Source organism: Lonchura striata, chromosome 1 (genome assembly GCF_046129695.1).
Source record: "Lonchura striata isolate bLonStr1 chromosome 1, bLonStr1.mat, whole genome shotgun sequence".
NCBI lineage: Eukaryota > Metazoa > Chordata > Aves > Passeriformes > Estrildidae > Lonchura > Lonchura striata.
In genome coordinates, this window is record NC_134603.1 from 133,000,688 (window position 1) to 133,015,722 (window position 15,035).

General features: G+C 37.4%; 1 long non-coding RNA gene across 2 annotated transcripts in view; it reads right to left on the bottom strand.

The window, feature by feature from the left end:
• Positions 1-705: 705 nt before the first annotated feature.
• LOC116183208 (uncharacterized) overlaps positions 706-15,035 on the bottom strand; it is a 53,789-nt gene continuing 39,459 nt past the window's right edge. The window contains exons 3-5 of one of the 2 annotated variants that reach the window (XR_013341126.1): positions 5,011-5,188; positions 1,501-1,642; positions 706-1,014 (exon numbers count right to left, since the gene is read on the bottom strand). This is a non-coding gene — a long non-coding RNA (uncharacterized LOC116183208). Of the gene's footprint in view, positions 1,015-1,500; positions 1,643-4,803; positions 5,189-15,035 lie in introns of those variants that run through there. The other variant, XR_013341125.1, reaches the window with a different exon arrangement.

Consider the following 15,035-nt stretch of genomic DNA (forward strand, 5'->3'; position numbering starts at 1 on the left):
CAGTCAGAAGGTAATTCAGTTGTCTACAGGTTAAGGGAAAATGTGAAGTCTATTACTGAGAAAAGTGATCCAAACCCTTAGAGGTAACAGAGTGGCTGGCAATTTCATTGCATTTAATAGCATCTAAGGAAGATTTTTTCTTGCTGAAGTACTTATTATTAAGTGAGGTAAATTCTGTTTATTCTATTTTGCATTTATTCTATCTATGCTTATACATACCTTGAAAAGCAAATAGATGTACTTTTTCTGTTGTAAAATAGAAGATAAATAGACAGCAGAAAAAAAGTTCGATTTTTTTTCCTGGTGGAAAATACATTTTTCAGTTAAAACACACAGAAAGTTAGATTCTAGGCATATTTTTAGCTACAAAAATGGAAACTTCTAAGTAGTTCTTTCAAGCAATAAAGAAATCAAAGCTGCCTGCAGAACACAGGCAGTACTTACAAAAATACTGTTTTGCTGAAAACTTAATTTCACATCAAAATAACATTTGAGAGAAACCTTTTAATCAGTCAAAGAACCTACCATGCTGTTTGATACCCTAGTCAGTCCTACAGTGTCCTCTTTGCTGCTCCTGCCATCATCCTGCAAATCTTATCCATTTCCTCATGGAGCTGTGGATTAATGCCCAAGCTGTGAAGAATTGTTCTGCCTCCAAACCATTTCCTATCAGAGAATGGCATCCGGGGAAGGATGGTCCTAAAGGTTAAATCTTCTGAAGACAGCTGTGGATCCACAGGATAAATTACTCTCTCAGTCCTCCCCTGCACAAGGACTGCAGCTGGTTGAGCATCTCACATTTTTCAATAGCTCTTCACCGTTTTTCAGCTGCTTAATCACCAGCTGATTCTGCTGTAAGTCTCAGCTGTTCAGCACTTCTCCCATCCCTGGTGATGAGGAGGATCCATGTGGGTCTCAGTTTCTTTCTTTGACTGAATCTGAGACCCACAGATCCAGCCCTGGAAGTTGTCTTCTCCATCCTTCTGTTGTTGCACTCTATTGGTCTTCTAGTGTCTGCATGAAAAAGGTCAATATGGCTTAAGAGCTGCTTTAAAATGTGTATAATGATTAATCAAAGTGTCTTTGCCTAGAGAAGGGAGGGAGTTTGACATGGGGTAGTCATGGTGTATAACCCTAATGCTGGTGGGAAGATGCAGGCAGGTAAGGTGCCTCACACTGCTGTGTGACACACACCGACAGCAGAGAAGGTAGCTGGGTCTATTTGTCTGTCCATGTCTGACTTAACCTTTATCATCTTGCTGTTGGCACAGAGATATTACCACAGGATCACCAGCAGGCATTAATCACCCTACTGTGAGAAAAACAAGAAGAGAAAAAAAAAAAAACACCAAAAAAATAAAAAGATAGCTACAATTTTTCCTCTCTGAAAGAATGGATTTCTTGAATTTATTTACAGAATGCAAAAAGTGTCTCCAAGATTTATATCCATATATTAGCTTGAAAAATCTTTCAAGATTTCTGGCAGTTTTCAGACATTACCTCTAAATGAGAGCTCTTCTAGCATCCCTCATCACCGAGTCAGGATGTTCAGGGTTTCTGAGGAGCTTTGTTTATCTGAAACCCACTGCTTTCTTTCCAGTTCCCAGTGCTGGACAGCAATCACTTCTGGGTGGTCTTATATCTGAAAGAGAGGATTGCTTTGTCACAATGCAGTGACTTCTGAATAATTAACCACCAAACAAGCCAGACCACTGCAGTTTATTCCTCAGACTCACCTCCATGAATGAGGAAGGCTCCATTCTGCTCTTTACAGATGGTCTGTGGCTAGAAAAGTGTGTTGCAGAATTGCTTTAGCTGGGAACAGCAAGTGGATTGCCAAACTGAGGGCCTTAGAAAGGGACATGAATTAGCAGAGCTGCCATCAGAGGACTGACACAAGATGCTTGGCCACCCTTGTTAACCCATTTGCAGTAATGAATGAAAAAAGAAGCCCATAAAATACTTTTTTTTTTAAAGGATAAAACTGTGGCACAGTAAATGGTTGATTTATATGCTTGGGTACCTGTTTCTGGATAAATGCTAAATCTAATAGAAATACTCAGGGTTTCATGCATATATCCAGACTTGTGAAACTTTCCAGATATTGATCTTTCAGATGTTGTCTATAGAAAAAGTGGACATTAGAAATGTAAAATTTTATTAAATGAGGAACAAATAAGATACATTATCAGTGATGTGACTGTGCAATTTTTTTAGCGATAAATCTATATATGCAATTTAAAGCAAGTTTCCATGGCTGGTCTTTATAACCTTCCCATCATGAGTCTTAAAAAGTTTAAAATTAATACTAAAGCCAGACTCCAATGCACTGATTGTTCTACCCTGAGAAAAGCCATATTTGAGCCTGGGATGGTTTGGTCATGTCAGGATATGTCTGAGGCTTAACACACACAGCTGTACCACTGCAAAAAACACTTGAAAACTCATTCTGTCTTCTGCATTGCTCCCCCACTGCTTTCACGCCCACTTTTTCACAGAAAGCATAACCTAGATCTATTTTCTTGACAATCAGGGAGGATTTTCCCTGTAGGAACCTGGCTGTAATATGACATACAGGCAGAAGTGCAGTGATTATCATTCTGTGTGCGTGATTTGGGTGCAGTGAGGGACCACACAGCAATTATCACTGCCTTGAAATGGTGCTTTAAGATGTTAGAGACTCCAAGGGAAGATTTTTTTGCATGTTTCTAGAAGAGATGGGAAAAGTTAGAAGAATAGTGTCTGAAAAGTCCTCTTTTTGATTTTACTTTGCAAACACAAGCACTGTGAGCTAAGGAGAGAGAGTCACTAGATGTAAGACGTTGTAATGGCATTTTTCAACTGATTTTGTCATTATCTTTGCACAGAATGCATCCACATTTTCAGAGGGGAAGTACAGAGATAAAAGATAAATGCTTTTTACAGTGCTTGCCAAAAGAAATTCAAGTATTTGTTAATTCTGGATGCGTATATGTCTTTTGACAGTTGTTGCCATCATTGATCTTCACTGTATGGATATAGTGATGTAGGACCCATGGGCTTTTTGTGTAACAAACGGAGCAGGCAAACATGAATGAAAATGAAGAGTTTTATGTTTTAAAATCAATTTATTAATAATCTATTTGTGCTGGGGAAGGAGGAGGTGAGACCATATTTAAAAGTACAAAGATGTTGCAATGCTGCTCATTTAAAAAAAATCTGACCTTACGAAGAAATAACGTGTTATACCTAAAAACTCTGGCTGTAAACTTATCCCTGACTTTGAGTCTCACCCTGTCTGCTTGCACAGCAGTGCTGTGGGCTCACTCACTTATTTCTTGGGCAGGTCAGGAAAGACAAACGTGGAAAACAGTGGGATAAACCAGTCCTCAGCCTGAATGAGGGCAGTAAAATGTGGTCATCAGTCTTTTCCTCATGCTAGTAATTTTTGATGGAAGATGAAATTAGATTCAATGACTAAATAAAAAATGATTACAATCCACATAAGAAGTTCATTTTTGGATTTCAAAAATACAAGACCTCAGGAAATCTGTTTCATGTACTTGAACTGATTTAGTCTGTTGGGCAACTGTTTGCACTGTTTTTTGCTATGGTAGAGGTAATTTTCTTCACAGTAGCTGTTTTGGGGCTGTGTTTTGAATTTCTGCTGAACACAATGTTGGCAACTCAGGGATGCTTTCATTATTGCTAACCAGTACTTCACAGAGTCAAAGCCCTTTCTGATTCTCACACCACCCCACCAGACAGGGGGTATGCAAGGAGCTGGGAGGGGACAACCAGGACAGCTGACTCCAATCACAGGGATATTCACAGGGATATTCCAGACCATATGGCATCATGATCAGTATATAAAGCTGTGGGGAAGATTGTTCAGGAGTTCACTGCTCAGGCACTGGCTAGGCATCCATCAGTTGGTGGTGAGCAATTATTTTAATTTTCATCACTTGCCTTTCTTGAATTTTAATTATCTCTGCTGTCTTCTTTTTAATTTCTGCCTTCTTGTTGTTGGTTTTGTTTATTATTATTATTGTTGTTGTTGTTGTTGTTGTTGTTGTTAACTCCTCTCAACCCAAGAGTCTTCACACTTATCCTCTCCCAATTTTCTTGCCCCCATACAGCCTGGGGGAAGGTTGAACAGGCAGATGTCCGGTGCTTAGCTGCCATCTGCAGTTAAACCATGACACTCTTTCATGCCAAATACAATGCTACATATCTTTTAGTGCTGTCTGGAACTATTTATGAAGCTTGTGCAATTCTTGCCAGACTGGTGTCCCTATGTTCTAAATAAACGGTCGTGTTGCATTTGAAGGAAGCCTGTCCCTGTGTAGCAGGTATTTGGCAATCTGAAACTCCACAAGAAGTAATTTGACACAAATCCAGCTCCCTATTCAAAGAAATATTAACCTTTCATAATAAGCTGCAATTCTTGCTGAAAATTCAGTACATACCTAAAAGGAGTTTCTTGTATAAAACTATCACTTTAGTTGACCTCATAGATGAACATCTTTGCGCAGAACCAGCAGAGGTTATGACTGATCACCAGTCTAAGTACTCACATTTATTAAAGGACAGTGGAAAAAGTCCAAGGACTGCTTCAGCTGAAGTACCAAATTCCCTTTACAATGGTGTTTCACTGAAAATGGATCTGTTAAACTGCCTTGTCTCTATGAAGCAGAAAAGTAGGCTGTGGTTTTAGCTTCAGGAATCTCAGACAACATGGAAAAAGGAACTGCGACATGTCAAAACAGTGGAGAGAGTGAGGTCATGGATACTCCACCTCCATCCCAAGTAATCGCTGCCTGGGAGTCCTGGAGCATGTGAACATTTTCTTTCCCCTTGAAGTGGAGGCCTGGAGGCTGCTGGGGGACCCCTTGGTGCTCACATGAATGCAGTGCTGGGACTATATGTCATTGTCATAGACAGATAAACACATGTAAGCATGACCCCTACATATAAACCTGTCAAGAATTTGTAATTATAGACTAATCTGGAATCAGTATGCATTTTCACCTTCTCTGTTTTGGAGGTTTGGTGATCAAGAAATTGCAGCTCCAGCGGTATTGTTCTGTCTAGAATTAGGCATGGTGCATCAAAAAGGCAAGGCTGCTTCCTCAAAAAAGAGTATCCCATATAAACTGAGCTGGAATCCTTCTTCAGAGTGTCCAGGGAAACTCAGAATATCCTTAATCTGCAAAAGTGGGATAGAGAAAATCAAAAGTGCTTTTAGGCTTCCAGGGTGACTGCACATAATGTTTTTCTGTAGCCTAGCCAACCATAATAAACTTTCAAGCAGCCTTGAAACCAGGATGCAAATGAAGACAATCAGAAACATGAAAACATCAATGCCATTTTACTTTTCCATTATTAAAAGTTATGCAGGCAAGAATATCATGATATGCCATTCATCTGCAGCTTCTAACTAGTAACAAGATTTTCAGACCTAGATCATTGAATCTAGGTTTTTCAGTGGAGCTAAATGGATTCATTTGAGAGCAGAAAGTGTGAAACAGGCTGAGAATCATGCATTGTCTCCACTTATCACCATGCTATATGTCTGAGATAATGAGTGACAAGTTCTGTGCCCAACGACATGGAAAATGAGAAAAATTATAGCATTAATCACAGTGGTGTCAGTTCTCTGGAGAGTTGACACTTAGCTATGTATTAGGTTTGTAGTTTACAGTGTAATTAAATTAATTTATTTAGCTAAATGTTATTAAATTAATCCTTATTAATCTCATATGAAAAGACAGAGTGAATTTGAGGGTAACGATAGCATTATTTCATCTCTGCACACAAATAAAGAAATGGTATAAACAGACATCATGACATAAACATAATGATAGAATAACTCTCTTACCAATATCACACTAAAGGTCATTCTACTCAACTTTTAGGTGTCCACCCGTGAGTAGCAGTGGTAGCTTATGGACAATAAGAATGGAGGTATGTCCAGCCAGTGGATTAGGGATTCTTAAGCTAAAAGTAGAATGTGGGCTATTGTGCTTACTAAGCAGTAAAAAAGCACTTACATTAGTAATTTTGGCCATGGAAATATCCTGCAAAAATAAGTCCTATAATTTAACTGTAGCCCAACAAATAATTCTAAATTTTTAATTCTAAAATTTCAGTTTGCAATCACAGCTTATGAATACTGGCAGGATTGAGAAAGCACTTTTAGCACCTAGACAAGCTTTCCAGGACTGCCTTTCCTTCAGACTTTGAGGAAGTTAACAGAATTTGTTCACAATTGCATTGCTGTAAAGGTCATGAGATCTCAAACAACATAAGGGATTAGAGACACAGGCCAAAAAGAAGCCTTGCCCACTCAGTATTCTTGTGTCAACTGAGATCAGTACTTCCTTATAAACATCAATAGATAATAAAACTGAAAGTGATTGCCTGAACCAACAAAACAACCCATCACTAATGGAAATACTACTGACATGACTTTGAAAGGCAGTGATAGATGAGAAAGGAAACTGAGAGAAAAAAACAGAAACTCTGAGATGTTTGACTCAATTTTGTGTGATGTCTTTCTTGGGAAAGAGGAGGCTTTGGAGATTTAGTGGCTGTAACCCTCTCAAGCAAAAGAATCAAAGATAAAAGGCCTTTATAAGGCAGTGAGTTGGCACAGGACATGGGATAATATTACTAAGATAGATACTGCAGGGTATCATAGGATTGGATTAAGAGACAATTAATGCTTGAATTTCTTTAAAGATAAAATATTCTTTCATGTTGCAAGGAAAAACACATTGTTTACTCTTCTTCAAAGCTTAAATTAATCATAGATTTTTTTAATTCCTAATTGGAGTCCTTTATTTTAGAAAGATATATTTAATTTTCAGTTAAGTTGAAAAGTCATTTTAAAGATGAGTATTTTCCTTTTGTGAAAAATTACCTTTTCTTGTAATTTTTTCTCTTTTTGAAAGTCCCATTTAAATATAAAGACAAAAATGAAGCTGCAGGCTTTGCTCTTAAAAGTGCATCTCTATCACTACTTTTTTGATGCATGAGCATGATAAACTCTTTGATGTGGCCTTGAGAGGATCCAGATTTTCTTGGATTCATGCAAACAAAATGGATATATCTTCAAAGCAGAAAATCTTCCAGCTCTTTTTGTCTATAACAGATAAGCACCCCTTAAAAAGAAAGAAAATGGCAGAATTTGTACTTTAAAAAAGAAGGATAGAGTTTAAAGATATATTTCATTCTGTTTACTAGCTGGTTATGCAGGTTCTATAGTTATTTGTTTGTAAGAAATATTTTATTCCAGTGGTGTTTAGGTGCCAGGATATTTTTGCATGACCCTTAAGTACATTTTAAAAATAATTTTCTTTTTTTACTGGTCCATAAACGTCCCCAGCTGGGAAGCACATTTCTGTCTTTGCAGGAAGAGAAACATGCAGCAGTATGAACATGACAGAGTGACTTAGGATCTGAAGTTTTATCATCTGCTACTGATTTACCCTTGGACTATTTAGTGAATGAGTTCGGACTTGTGAATACAAACACCAAGAAAACATATGGCTGGACTCTCAATCTATAGTAGCACATAACAATATTATTGTTATCTCCAGACAGTGTCCATCCTCAGACAATATGCGCTTATTAAAATGCACCATACAAAATGAAGTAGTTTTGATTTTTGTTTGTTTCAGCAGCTGGAGCATGTCAATCAGCCATGAGGCCATGGAAGACCAAGGATTTTAGGATTTTGGAATCACAACTTCTAGGATAAAAGAAACTAAAAAACAAGATTACATTTTACTTCATAAGTTGCTTGAATATGTTTGAAAGAATTTTTTTTGACAAAAATTTATACAAAAAAGAAAAACTGAAGAGCATAAAACATTTTGAAAATGTATGCTTCAGTCTTTGTTTATCAAAGTATTGTAAGTAATTTTTCATTGCCCCTTTCAATGCCATTTGATCAAAAAGTAGGAGAATACTGAGTATCTAACACAATCCTAAGTATCTAACACTAATATATTATTTTTTGTGTCATACTTGGAAATAACTTAATTCAAAGTTAAGACTAATTCAAAATCTCATTTATTCTCAAAGACTTCCTGCTATGGAATAAAGTTTGAAATGAAACAATTTCCTTTGAAAGAAAGGATATGGAGCTAGACTGAGGTTTTAGTAGAAAGAGGGTGTCCAGCACTGATCAGTTTTTCTGGCAGCTGGGAGGGAATAAAACATCAAGGTATCATTAAGATCATTGATGTAACATCCTTGAGTAACCTGTAGTGAGCTGTGATATTAGGAATTTTCTACCTAGTGCCAAGACACTGTCTTTCAACTTCCATGAAGTAACCAACGCTGGTACCCCCCTCTGCATGTTAGGCAGACTGGAGGCTCCCAGAGAAAGGGTTCACATGATTTTGTGCTCCCTCGACATCATGTTCTTCTCTTGTCTTACTGTGTGGAACACATCGTGCTGGAAAGAAGGAGAAATCTAAACTGTTCTTAAAAAGTCATAATTCTCACAACAAAACAAGTCAATGCAGAGGGACCTGCCAGTGTCCTTCTAAAACTATGACAAGTTTGTCACTTTGTCTGAGTGTCACAGAGAAGCTCTAACTTGGTTTTGGTTATGGACAGTTGGAGATGATGAAAATTAATGTGGCAAATGAAAAATAAGTTTGTACAAACCACTAGAAAGTGAGTTATGTTGTTTCTAGCTGGAGACTAAAGGTTGTCTTTCTTAAACACAACAGTAAAACCAGGATGCTGGAAGCTGATTTACAATTCACCTACCATTGCCACAGCTGTGATTCAGAATTTTGGGTTCACTCTCAGACCTGTGTATGATGCCACAGAACAGAGTTTTCTGCTTTCCTGTGGATGCTTGTACAGCTACTCTCAGCCTGCAGATACTGCAGAGCATGGGGAAGAGTAATGAAAAGAGGAGAAATGTTTCTAACCTGCAAGAGTAAAGAGGTATCCTAAGTGCTTGAAGAGGTACTGATGTGCTACAAACTGGAGAAAAATGGAGCCATTTTCTGTCCTGTTATTTATACAAGAATAGTTGAGTCCCTCTTAAAAAATGTGCTAAGTTTTTCTGACCTTTTGGGGGTTTTGGCTCTGTTGTGTAAATGACATTCTAACCCTTGCTGGTAAACTTCCTCTGCTGATCCAGAAATGAAAGCTGCCAATAGCTTTGTTTGAAACAGAGGCAGTTTGTTCTGGCTAATCCAACCAGAAGTGTCTTTGTATATACCATTAGCTATTTTTTTTCATACCTGGCAAGGAAAGCAAGAGGCTGATAAATGATTATTCTCTTACCTGCTGGCTACATTAGAATGAACAGGATTGCAAGCAGCTGTTGCAACAGCCTTAACAGAAAGCACACTTACTCCACACTAAAAACTTTTCCAAAAAGCATAGTAGAAATGTGTAAATATCTTTTCACTTAGTATCATACTAAAAATTGCTAAAAGTTCCCTGGATCCCACTGGTGATGGTACTTTTTGCAGCTTAGTGCAAAGCAGAAACTGGCTGAAATCTTTCGGTCACATTGGTTTCTGATTCCTGCTCCCCTTTTTTTTCAGCAGTGTTCTGTGTCTTTCTGGTCTGGGAACACACGAGTTCAACAATCTGTCACTGCTGTCCTAGGAAAATGGGGTATTTTAGTACTTCCTGCATGCAGAGCCTTGCCTCCTGGGTTCAACATCTGCAGACAACAGCCAAAGGCTATTAGCATTACTTTCTGTATTGTTACAGTGCCCAGAAATTCCAGGCAAGAATCAGGCCTGATTGTGACGGGCGCTGAACGAGCACAGCTGGAGTGTCCTGCTCTGAAGGATTCATGGACCTTTCAGCAGTAGTCCTGATTATAATAATTTACAGACACTAGCAGAACCTAGGGCAATTTAGCCTGTGAAATATATAAGTATGGTGTGGAGTAACTCATGAAAATGGCACAAAGGCATATTCACATAAAAAACTTAATCCATGTGCCAAGGTTTAGAAGACTAATTCATTCTATCGCCACTGGACAATGGGGATGATACAAGAAGCCATTCAAAGCCCTGAATCACAACTTGGAAAAGCTCTTGCCCCATATTCCCTGGAAAAAAAAAAAAAAAGATGAACATAAATTGTAGGCTTCATGTTTAGGCAGTTTTAACACCTCCAAACCCAGAGTTTCACAAAAAATTCACCATAAATATTCACTTCAAATAAGTCTGATTAAAAGCATACTAACACTAAATAATTCTGAGAATATGTGAAGTTTTATAAAATTTTAAAATCATTGTAAATTAAGGTAGTTGTAAAGGCTTCATATAATAATTGGAAGTTTTAATTTCTATGGAGTCATCTCCATCCATTTCTTTTTACCATATTACCATATTAATATTACTTTTTATTATTATTACTTATTACTCTTACTATATGACCATTATTATTAGTTATTACTATTACTATATTAAATACTGAATTTAACTTCATACCTAAAGTTATGAGCATACAAGCTTTGCATTTCAATGTCAATCTAAGTAAAATTAATGGAACCTTATTAAACCTAACAAAAGAAATGCTTCTATGTTCATACAGCAGTTTTAGAAGCTATTATCATTCACCTATATAGATGCCATTTGCCTATAAAAGGTAACTTAGGCTATATATGCAATATGTAGACATTTATATAAAACATAAGATTTTTCTATACAAGAGAAAGATATATTTTAACATATTAGAAGTTTTGCAATATCATTGTTTTCTGCCACAATCTAGAATCACTAGAAAGAAGATAAGAATGAAAGGCCACAGGAGATGATTCTGAAGGTCTGTACAGACCCTCTGTGCAGCTCAATATCCTCTCTCCAGCTGGGTCCCAGAGGGAGTGAGTGGAGGGGAGCACAGACACAGGAGAGCCCAGGGCCACGCTGGATGTGCCAGGCACAGCCACGGCTCCCAGGCCTTGGAGACCACAGTGGCTTCTGTGCATTCAGGAACTCTGATTGTGCTCAGCTCATCCAGCCTCCCATCACCCCATGCAAACTTTGAGCTTCACCACCCCCTGCAGCCAGACCATTCACATGACAAGTTTTCCAAAATTTGTTTTGAATAGGTCTCCTTTTGGTTTCCTTTGATGTCCCCTGTTCTTTAACTGAAAAAGCCAGAAAATCAACAGTGCCTGATTCACGTTGTCCCTGTGTGCTCCATGATTTTATGGAGTTTTAAATTTGGAATAAATTTCTAAAGAATCTTCTGTGCAGCACACTTTTGGTTCTCAAAAATTTAAAGAGAAGATTGTAATTAGCAATGATGTCAGTCCCTTCAATAGATCATTCTCTAGTGGCTTTGCATATGAAGCATATGTAGCATATGAAGACATTTTCTTTTCTAGGTATCAAATTTTTAGAATCTATTTTTGTTAGTGAACTGCAGGAAAGCACAGACACATGCACACATGAGAACAAACATTTCATTTGCTTTCTGTGAGAGGAGACAAAAAAGCAGTGCTTGCCAGCTTCATATTGTTAAGATGATTCCTAAATATCATGAAGGACTGTGAAACTTCCCATTAGCTGCAGGCACACAAGTCTTATATTTGATTTACTTATAAAAACCACATTGTACCGTGTAAAGCAGATTTGCAACTTTTTAAGGATATTTTGAAGTCTAGACACTTAGCGTTGTAAAAGAGCCTGACATGATTAACTCCACCTCTAGGTTGAGAAATTGATGCACATTCTAATAGTTCACAGGCCATCTTTCAAAAAACCCACCTTTCTGTCATCTCAGATTGTTTGCTCTTATGAATCTCACAAAGTCTGAATATACTTCAGAAAAATGTTCAAGCATTATTCAAAATTATGGCAACTCCAAAGGCTTGCTGACATTTTTGAAGCTACTGAGTAGCACTGAGGTATCTATGTAATTCATCTGCAGTGTAAAGCAGGTGAGGCAGCTGAAGACAGAAATACTTGATTTGATTGTTGCTGTTGTTGCTCCATGCAATGTGGAAACTGAAGGCATTATGGATGAGAACAGGGCAGGACAATTGTAATTTATGATGCATGGAGTCACTATGGAAAATTAATTCTTCCATACTTGATAGGGATACCATCTATTATAAACAAGGCTTCAAATAAGTATTGCATCATTATTTATTTGTTGTTATATCAATTAAATGTGTTTCAAGTACCATGATTTTGCAATTTTTTAATGATTTACAAATCTGGACTATTATGAATAAGCAGCAAATTTCTCCTGAGGAGCACTGGAAGACCTTAACCAGATAAAGATGCTCAGATTTTGGATAACCTGTTGGGTAAGAACAGCTGGGTTGCAGCTGTCTGGAGCTGGAGACAGAGGGCAGGGCACTGACCTGGAGCTGAGGTGTTAGTACAAAAGATGCTGCTGGCTTTCCTTGGCTCCCAAAAAGCCACAGGTGGCTCTGGGACAGTCTCAAGAGAGTGAAGAATTAGCAAAGTTGTAGACAGAGAGTCTTTGCCTCATTTTTTCAGAAGTCTGTGGTGTATTATGTTAGTTATTATTACTATTGATAGCAATGTGTGCTATATCCAGCATATTTATTATGCTTAGCATTAACAACAGATGCTGCAGGATGATAATACAAATGTAAAAGGAAAAATAAAGCAATAGGTTTAACAACTGTGCAGTTGTTCATTGCTTCTTCAGTACCCCATTAATCACACAGCTCACTGATGGATATTGGCTGTGAACCAATGTGACAGATGGTGAATAAAAATCAATGTCTTTTAAAAACCACCCACAGAAATATATTTCAGTTTTACATTTTGGGCCTGCATCTCTTCTCCTAGCTATTAGGCAGTGCAGCATAAATACACATCTCTGTGAATAACTGCAATGAAAAGAGATCCAAATCATCTTTAAGACAAAATACAGGGACATTGCTTAGAAATAAGTAAACTTATTTTGGAATTTATTTTCCAATGCATTATGGAATTTATGCTACCTGATAGTACTAATATAAAATGCAATTGATTGTGTGTTTGAAAATCAAATGGAAGTAAGGAACTGTCATTGAGAGACTGATCTCCAGGTGACACAAAGAGTCATATTTGAAAATTTTTCTAGAGATTGCATAAAGGAAGGCTAATTCTCTTACCCTATACCCTTCACTACCATACTTGTTCTTCAATCCTTGTGGCTTCCTCTATTGTCAAGACCACAGCTGACATAAAAGTCAACTGGATTAATCTTCTCCTCTTCCAGTATTTTTTAAAATGTACTAATTTAGTAGCATTATAAAATATTCTATAGTTGAGGTGTGAATACCTTTAGAATTTTCATGCACTTAGGTATATAGATACTGTGTTTGTTGTGAAAATAATTTTGAAAATAATAATGCTAAAATATTGATTTATCCTCTAGCAAAACCACTTGGGAATACCTTTAAATATATTTATTTTAAAGAAGAATACCTTTAAATATTTTTGATAGAAAATAAACAAATTTCAAAACTTCAGATGTTTTATTTACGTACTTAAAAAAAGAAAGTTCTAATTTCCATTTCTAAGTGAAGCTTTTTCAGACTTCTAGACTGCACAAAGACATTTCCCTATGTCATGTTGTCAGGTATAGGCAACAAGAAAATACCTATGAAAAAACTTCCACTCTGATGAAAGCCACCCACTGATTCACACCTAGTTTGCTCCTTTCCATTTTGTTACTTCACTCTGTGACATCTGACACATTTGCTTTTGATTACTGAACTCCTTTAAGCATGTCCCTTATCTAATTTTCAGAGCATCTGTCTCTTTTCAAGATATACTTACCTAATATTCCACTTATGGTGCTATTTAGATTAAATACGAGATGTGAGTGCAGTGATTCATGTCAGTGCCCTGGGTCCAGCCAAGACAGGGTTAAAATCAACCCTGTCCTGGCCGGAAGCAGAATACAAAGAAAAACCTTTTGCCAGAAAAAGAATGATTCTGAATTCCACCAGGACAAAAAAAACAATGGATGCAAGATTCCACTGCATCTCTGAGCTTACAACCACCTGGGCAGAAACCAGATAACCAACAATAGTTCTTCAGATGGCATACCTGAAATAGATGTGCAGGCTGTAGGAGATGGGTACACAGAAAATGTGGCATTATTACTTGAACAACAAAGCAAGAGACTGGGACAAAAGCCAGGAGGGAGAAGCTGGCTCTGGCTGGCTGTCCCAGCAGCAGAGCCCCAGCTGCTCTCAGAGGTGCCACCAAGCTCAGAGCAGGGCTGGGCTGGTCTCAGTGTGCCACAAGGGCTGGGTGCATGAGGGGCAGCCCAGCAGCAGGAAGGTGGTGCTGGCTCTAAGCAGTTTAAAGTGCTGGCATCATGCAGGCAGCTACAAAAGTCAAAGCAAAATTTTTGGCCTTTTTCTTTAGTGGTTAGATATATTAACAAGACAAAATCCTGCTACCAAGTTTGACTGGCTAAGTATAGTTAAGGGCACATAATATTGTCTTGCCACTTTAAGTTTTAGATCTAGCCTTTTTGTTGCTTCTGCTAATACTCAGATGTTTTACTGCAAATATTTTGTATTTTGTTGTTGCTGTGGTTTGGGATTTTTTTCCTAGAAAACTTTCTTAGCAGTACTCCTAAAAGAATAAGCCAGTAGCTACACAGCAGCACTGATGAAATTTCTAGTATCCAAAGCATCCACAATTAAAACCTGTTATTTCAAGTTTTTTTACAATAGCTTTCACAATATTCTATTAAAAGTTAAGGTACTTTTGAAATGCTTTTGAATATGACATGCAAATACACCTGCATACCTCTAATTTGCAAAATACTCGTTAAAAACCAATTAAAAATTTTTAAATATTTAACAGCTGTAATAATTTTATATTGTGACTGAACTGTCAACAATAATTCTTTATTAGCAGCTCTCTGCACTGTAAAACTGCAGGCAGCAGATGCAGTGTAGCTGAAGCACATAAAAACAATTTCACAAAGTGTAAAATCAGAAAATCTGAATATGTTTTCGTTAAATGCTTTGATGGTCATGAACTGATTGCAAACAGAACATCAAACATCAGGAT